Below are 7,322 nucleotides of genomic sequence, written 5' to 3'. Positions count from 1 at the left end.
GACTCTTAGTGTCGTCATTTACCATAGTGATCGCAGAAGGTTCCTCATAAATTACGGGAAACTTGAGGGCCTTGTACACATTAAATACTTCAACCTTATCATGTACCCTCATAGTTAGCCCCCCCGCAACTACATCGATCAATGCTCTTCCTGTGGCAAAAAATGGATACCCCAAAATAAATAGGACTTCTAGATCTTGTTCGAAATCTATGATAACAAAATTTGCCGAAAATATGAGAGAACCAACCTGCACAAGAACATCTTAAATAATACCCTCGAGCCTGGCCAAAGAACTATCTGCCAGCTGCAGAACAATAGTAGTAGGTCTCGGGTTTCCCAACCCTAATTTTCTAAACATAGACGAAGGTATCAGGTTGATACTAGCCCCAAGATCACACAATGCGTGTGCAATGACTTTCTTTCCAATAGTGATTTTGATAGTGAAACTTCCCGGATCCTTCAGCTTTGTAGGTAGTTTGTTTTGAATACGAGATGTGCACTCCTCAGTAAGTATATAACTGTGGAATACTCTGTGAAATGGCTCTTGTTTTCCACAATGTCCTTGATGTGCTTAGAATATTTCGGAATCCCTTGTAACATGTCCACTAAGGGGATATTCATATGTACCTCCTTCAGTAAATTAAGAAACTTCTTGTACGTGGCCTCTTCCTTCTGCTTTGCCAACCTCTAGGAAATGTAGGCAGTGGTTTGGCAACCATTGGCTGTGGCTGCTTTACCAACGGTGTCTTCGCCACCCTTTCTATCTCGATAACCTCATCTTCTACAACTGCCACTTTCTCTGTTTCTATCGGAGTCACTTTCTTCGGTGCTAATTCTTCTAATTGCCTCCCATTTCTGAGAGACACAAAAGAGCACATGGTTTCAGATTTGGATCAATGTCACTTGGAAGTCCCCCCCAGTGGTCTTCTGTTCTGAGTACCAGCTATCTAACCAACTTGCCTCTCCAGATTACGCATGTTTATGTCACGCGTCTGATTTTCGGCAGTTATTTTTTGTTCAAAATTTTGCTGATTGGTCATTATCTTCTGAATATCCCCCATCATTATCTTCATCATTTCCTCCATCTTACTCTCTGGTTCAGGTGCAGGAGCGGGAGCCTGATTTTCTTGGTGTTGGTTAATGGTTTTATTTCTGATGCCCTTATTACCTCCCCAACCAAAGTTTGGATAATTCCTCAGTTGGGATTGTACGTATTTCCGTACTAGTTATTGTTACCTTGCCCCCTTCCTGCGTTTCCTACAAAGTATATAAATGTTGTATTTATAGGGCATACATCACTGGTGTGACCATCTCCGCAGACATTAAAAAAGATATTAGCCTGTTGCACTGGTTGCACCTGTGGTTGAGCATGCCCAGTCGTAAACCTCTTGAATTCATTACGAATAGCATCAATCTGAGTTGTGTCATCTTGCCAATCGGGACTGCTTTGAGTGAACCTGTTTAGCAATTTGAAAAGCTCATCATAGCTCATATCAAGAGTTTGCCCTCCTGCAGCAGTGTCCAGTGATTTCTTGTGTTGATTATCAAAGCTCTCAGTAAATGTATGAGCTTGAACCTCATTCTATTGATAGTGGTGAGGGCAATCTCTGAGAAGACCCTTGAACCTTTCCCAAGCCTGATATAGATTCTCGCCATCTTTCTTCCAGAATAACATGATTTCTCTCTTGAGCTAGCTATCTTTGCTGGTGGAATGAACCTTGTCAGGAATTTCGTCGCTAGATCATCCCATGAGGTAATAGAGTTGGCGGGCTCCCAGTAACCAGTTCTTTGCATTCCCCATCAGAGAGAGGGGAAATAATGTCAGTCCCACATACTTTGTAGGGACCCTTCCAGTAACATAACTGTCTGAAAACTCCAAGAAGGTTTGAATGTGTGGCTGAGGATCCTCATGCGACAGTTCTGCAAATTGCCTACTAGATTGAAGGAGATGAATAGTAGGGTGCTTTAGCTCAAAGTGCCCCTCAATGGTGGGCTTGACAATACTGGAAGGGACATTACCCACACGAGGCATTGCAACTTCTTCACTTTCAATGGTGGACCGTTAGCTGCCACGTTCATCGATAATTCAACTAGAGCCTACTGGTTTTGAAATAAAGTTAACTCTCTCCTGCGCCTGTGTAAAGTACGTTTATGCTCAAGATCAAAGTACACAGGATCGTTTTGACTAGCAGACCTTCGCATTCGATAGCAATACCGGCGATCAAATAACAGCTAAGATTAAGACGTTAATACTTGGACAACTGAAGCAGTAATAGTTTGTTCTAATAAAACCATTAATTTCTAAGTCCCTGGCAATGGCACCAAAAACTTGTTGCTCCCAACGCACACGCAAGTATACGTGGTCGTCAAGTAATATAGTGGCTTGTAAAATTCAGTTATCGTACCCACATAGACTTATGATCAACAATTTAACGAGAATTCACTATCACTACAAATTATGCAAGTAAGAAAGAGAATATTTGATTGTTTTATAAACTAATGCAAAAAGTAAATAACTAACTATTTATGTGAACAATTTGTAACGAACATTTGTTTAACGCTTGAGTTTATGATTATCACGACCCAACCCCGTAGGCCGTGACTAGTGTCCGAATTGGACACTCACACGCACCTGTCACCCAGAACTAGCATACTAACTCGCATAAATATAAATAATCACATATGATCTCAGATTAGCGCATAATAGCTAACATATGTCACAAAAGCCGGCGAGGCTGTCGTAATGTACATGGCATATCAGAATAAGCATATGCAACCGACAAGGCTACTGTTATATCCCGTATTTTGGTACATTGGGATAATCCGAGTTAGTCATGATAAGTTAAGGACAAGGTTGTAATTTCTTCCGATTTTGTTAAAAGTGCATAAGTTGCATATTCATCTTTTCATTGGCATGGAGTGTTAAGGGTAAAATTAGAATAAGGAAAATTTGGGGTCAAAAGTGAATTATGGAAAGTTGGGCATTTCATGAAAATTAAGGGCTAGAAGTGAAATATTGGAAACTAATTATTTCATGAAAAATGGCCATATGTGGCCATGTGTGTGGTGTGGGCCATAGGCCACATGGAAGCATTATATATGTAACAAAAGATGACCAAGTCAATCATTTTTATCATCTTCACACTTAGAGAAAAATCAAGAAACTTGAGAAGCAACCAAGCAACCATTCGGCCATGGCTTGAAAAATTGAGGACCAAAAATTGACCAAGAAAAATTGGTTTCTTCTAGTTTTCCCACTAATTGGAGGGTCCTAAACAACATGAAGTGGTTGTTGGAGCAAACAAATCCTTGGTTCCTACAAATCTCAACCCTAGCCAAGTTGAAGAACAAAGTGGAAAAGGGTAAGTTTAATCCTCTTTTATATGTTAAGAATGGTTTGTGCATGTTGTGATATGTGGAAAGAATGAAATTCATGAAATTGGGTGTGGAAGTTGTAGCCGTGTACATGTTGTTTGGTGTAGGAATGATGAATTAATTGTATTTAGCATGTTTGAGTGTGGTTGTAGTGTGTAGAAATGAATGAAAAATTATGGAATCTATGTATGTTGATGTTGGCCGTGTAGGGCTGTTTTTGGTAAGTTATGGCGAATTGATTTTGCTTAGTATTTTGGTTGTTGTTGTCATGGATTATGTGATGAGAATGAAGGTATTGAATGATTTAGTTGAGTTGTAATTGTTGTGTTGTGGCCGTGTATGTGTGGTGTAAGGTAGAAGTGAAGAACTAATTTTATTTGGTATGTTTAGGATGTTGTGTTGTAGATTCTATGTTGTAAAATGAAGGCTTAATGGTTCAAAGTGAAGTTGAAATCATGTGGGCTGTTTTGGAACCTAATGTGATCTTAATATGGTTTCTTGTATTTTTGAGATTAATGTTGTTAAAGTATGGATTGTTGGTATGGTTTATGAATTTGGAAGAAAAGAAATGCGTTGTTGATATTTCCTTGACTTGAAAGGTTTCGGTTGCCTTATGTTTTGGTTGATGTTGTTAGAATGTTTATTGGTATTGTTGTTGATGAATTTGGCCGAGTTAAATTACCGGGGTGTTGTTAATTCTGAAATGCTGCCCAAATTTTTGTAAATAAAGTGCGAGCTTAAAATGGGATTCCGAGGTGCTATGATCGATGTTTGGTGTCTAATGACGTGTTGTAGATTTTGAGAAGCCGAGACTTGAATTTGGATTAGCTTAGGAAGCAAGCAAGGTATGTAAGGCTTACCTTTCCTTCCTTTGGCATGTCTTAGATATGAGTAAGGTATGATATGTTATGAGCCTTGGGGGTAATTCTATTCGAAAAATCCGAACATGTTTATGATTCATCTTCGCTTGGTGATGTTAGCATCCTTAATATGGTCAAGCTATGATCCGTATGTCCTTGAGATGATTGGATTTGAAATGCTATGTACATGGTTTGTTCCGAAAGAATCTTATGTCTTTTGTATGACTAAATTTCAAAAGTTGCATAAAAGTTGGTTTTTTAAAAAAATAAAAAAAAGAGTATTGTTCCTAAACGATTCTGAAAACTACGAACGTCCGTAACTTTCACAAACAGAACCGGATGGCCTTGATATGCTCAAAAATGATTCCATGATGTATGATGACTACCTTTCCAAGCTGGCCCGGCTCGGTCGACACCCGTTCGTGGTCCCGACTCCCCTTATGTACTTCTGACGATTTTTGAAAGGATATGATATGATTATTATTCCGATTTCAAGTACGATCGGTTTACTTATCTTTTGAATTTGTAATAATGATTCGATAACATAGGATGACTATGATTTTCGTAGGCGGGCCCGGATTGGGTGGACGCTCGTCCGTGGGTCCCGCGACTTTTTTTGTGTAGTACTAACGACTTTTTGAAAAGAACTTAATATGACTACCTTTTCGACCCCCGAGTATGATTATATATTTGTTTGTTGAGCCTGAAATGTTGATTCGTATACTTATGATTCCGATACGTGACTATGATTTCGAAGTTCGGTTTGATATGTTCAGAGTGGTATTCGGAAGAAAATCGATTTGACTCATCGTTGTGGCTTATAAACGATGGTTCATTTTGATTAACCTATTAAGTCTTTTGAAGATGTTTTCGTATTTGGTTACTTACGATTCTATTCGCGCGTTACGTTGTTTACATTTTGCCGCCGGGTTCCCCGGCCGCGGTATGTGTATATGTGATAGTACCGCCGGGTTCCCCGCGCGGTATGTGTATATGTGATATTACCGCCGGGTTCCCGGCCGCGGTATGTGTATGTGTGATATTGACATTTGGATACTTGACCGCGGTATGTGTGATATTGACCCGCTGAAACTTGACCGCGGTATGCGTGATATTGACCGCCGGATATTTGACCGCGGTATGTGCGTATATGTGGTATGTGATATGTGATAATATGATGATATGATCTTATACACCGAGTCCCTCACTAGAGGGCCGGGACACGCTATACACCGAGTCCCTCACTAGAGAGCCGGGACACGCTATACACTGAGTCCCTCACTAGAGGGCCGGGACACGCTATATGTATATATATATGGTGATGATATGATGATTCTTTTCACCGAGTCCCTCACTAGAGGGCCGGGACACGTTATATGTTATATGAGGTGTATTCTGAAGTATGATATGTATTCCGAAATATGATGTGACACGAAGTCTGATATGATATATGATAACATGATGGTATGATGATTATTTACTCATGTTTCTAAGTCCCATGATGATTCGGATATAATATGGATATGCACGAATTAGGTTTTAAAAGTAAGTCTTGTGGGTTCTGATTATTGCACTATTTTTCTGTACTACTCACTTCGGCTATGATCTCGTTTTCTGTATGCCATGCTTTACATACTCAGTACATATTTCGTACTGACCCCCTTTCTTCGGGGGCTGCGTTTCATGCCGCGCAGGTACCCACAGATAAGTAGGTGATGTTAGCAGAAGATGTTCCAGCTGGATTGGCGAGCTCCATTTTTTTCCCGGAGTGTGCCGAGTCAGAGCATATGTGTGATATGGTATCTGGAGTTATGTTAGAGACTTTGCAGACAGTGTCGTGTGTGTGATATGTCAGTTTTGTGAGCGGCTGCGTAAGCCGATGTATTATTATGCATTATGCTGCAGATTTGTTTTGTAATCGGCTATGTAAGCCGATATATCAGTACGCATTATGTTACAGATTCGTTTTGACTACAGATTTTATTTGATTTGAAAAAGACGAAAAGTATGATGTTCTTTGAAAATTTTCTTTCTGCATTTTGACACGTTTGCGGGCCCAGTATGATTATGTGTATTACGAAAGTCAGCGGGTTCGCTCGGCCCTAGGTAAGGGTCGGGTGCCCATCACACCCTATCGGATTAAGGGTGTGACAGCTACCACGGCGGGTAAGACCACCCAAGCATAAAACGTACGAACATATCTGTACAGGAACAACCATAACCCACATATATGTCTACAGACCTCTAAATAGAGTAACAGAACCATACGACGGGACAGGGCCCCGTCGTACCCCTGAATGAATATATACATATGCAACAGAAAAGTGTATATACCAAAATATAGGCTTCGGATGAAGAGAGCACTCCCCGAGAAGCGAGAATAGGTGTCCTAGGTGGGTGGATCACCAAGGCGAGCGTCTGTACTGCGGCATGAAACGCACCCCGAAGAAGAAAGGGGGTCAGTACGGAATATGTACTGAGTATGTAAAGCAGAAATACAGAATCATAACGACAAAGTACAGAAAATAGATATGATGTGCAGAATGTCAAAATATTTAATTAAAACATAAAACATGCATAGGCTCTTAGAACTATGGTCGCCCGCCCGTCGTTGGTGCCATAACACAGCATCACACCAGAGGATTTCATATCTCCGTAACCCGACATATCCCGTAACATACCATAACGCCATAGCACAGCATAACACCAAGTATAAACGGAACCCGGCCCTCTGGGGAGGAGCTCGGTGAACCGTAACACAGCATCACACCGGAATATATCATAATACGCACGAAACATAACCGGCCCGGGATCCGGTGAACGAGGTGATAACCATATGCATGAGCGAAGTCGTGAGCAACAATATGCATAAAATCATAATCATAACTCATTAATTAAATAAGAAAACCATACTCAGAAGTTAAGGTGAAAATAGTACTAAATCTTTCCTGAAGGTCATTAAGGACGAACATAGAAAAGCCGCGGGTCCCACGGACGGGTTCCAACCCCATCCGAGCCCGACTACGAGATTTGGGGGAAAGTTATGTCTTATGAAGTTACCTATTAGGTTTCGGGGCGATCCGAGCT

At 40.7% G+C, this 7,322-nt stretch overlaps 1 non-coding gene across 1 annotated transcript; it reads left to right on the top strand.

The window, feature by feature from the left end:
* The first annotated feature begins 1,586 nt into the window (after window positions 1-1,586).
* Window positions 1,587-1,693, top strand: LOC132041298 (small nucleolar RNA R71). Its single transcript, XR_009410994.1, has one exon. It is a non-coding gene; the product is annotated as a small nucleolar RNA R71 (small nucleolar RNA).
* The last annotated feature ends 5,629 nt before the right edge of the window (window positions 1,694-7,322 follow it).

The sequence above is a fragment of the Lycium ferocissimum genome, chromosome 12 (genome assembly GCF_029784015.1).
Source record: "Lycium ferocissimum isolate CSIRO_LF1 chromosome 12, AGI_CSIRO_Lferr_CH_V1, whole genome shotgun sequence".
Lineage (NCBI taxonomy): Eukaryota > Viridiplantae > Streptophyta > Magnoliopsida > Solanales > Solanaceae > Lycium > Lycium ferocissimum.
Note: the sequence above shows the minus strand (reverse complement) of the source record. Positions and strands in the feature narration are given on the sequence as shown.